This window comes from Corvus brachyrhynchos, unplaced genomic scaffold (assembly GCF_000691975.1).
Source record: "Corvus brachyrhynchos isolate BGI_N302 unplaced genomic scaffold, ASM69197v1 scaffold101, whole genome shotgun sequence".
Taxonomy (NCBI): domain Eukaryota; kingdom Metazoa; phylum Chordata; class Aves; order Passeriformes; family Corvidae; genus Corvus; species Corvus brachyrhynchos.
This window is the reverse complement of record NW_008237239.1, coordinates 6,700,445-6,701,023: the sequence shown is the minus strand read 5'-3', so window position 1 is coordinate 6,701,023 and position 579 is coordinate 6,700,445. Positions and strand designations below refer to the sequence as shown.

Genomic DNA, 579 nt, shown 5'->3' with positions numbered 1-579 from the left:
GCCTGTGTTCTAATTCAAGATTCCTGACTCCTTCAGCTTTGTATCAAGGCATTTTAAGTTGAAATTTACACCAGGGGATAGAGTCTACACAGCCATTTGCTTAATGCAGGCACAAATGGTGCCTTATGGGCTCTTTGCTTCACGGATAATCCGACCTTTTCTGTGTCATTCTGCCACAGTGTCCCCATCTGGGCTAGAAGGAAAAGAGTACACTTGTATCACATGGCACAGATAAAGATCATTAAAAAATACAATGACCCCAACAGGGTTTAGAAAGGAGCAGTAAATGAAATACAGAAGGATGGGTTTCAAGGTTGGCAGGGAAAAGCAACCTCACAGCATTTGCTGTTATTTCTTGGATCCTTTGTAAACTGAAGTTTTGACTTTGTGAGGAGAAAATAAAGATAAGACTGAGCAAATCGTGCAAACAAAATTCTCTTTTTCTACTATATTCAAGGTCTTCCTAACTAAAAAATCCAAATGGGATTTTTTTTCCTTCCAGTCTTAGCCATATTAGTTTTCTTTGCAGCTTCTGCAGCTGATAAACTGGTAAACAAGGACCTTGGCACAACTAAAGGA

General features: G+C 39.4%; 1 protein-coding gene across 1 annotated transcript in view; it reads right to left on the bottom strand.

The window, feature by feature from the left end:
* Nucleotides 1-579, bottom strand: part of COL11A1 (collagen type XI alpha 1 chain) — a 134,185-nt gene that overhangs the window by 82,154 nt on the left and 51,452 nt on the right.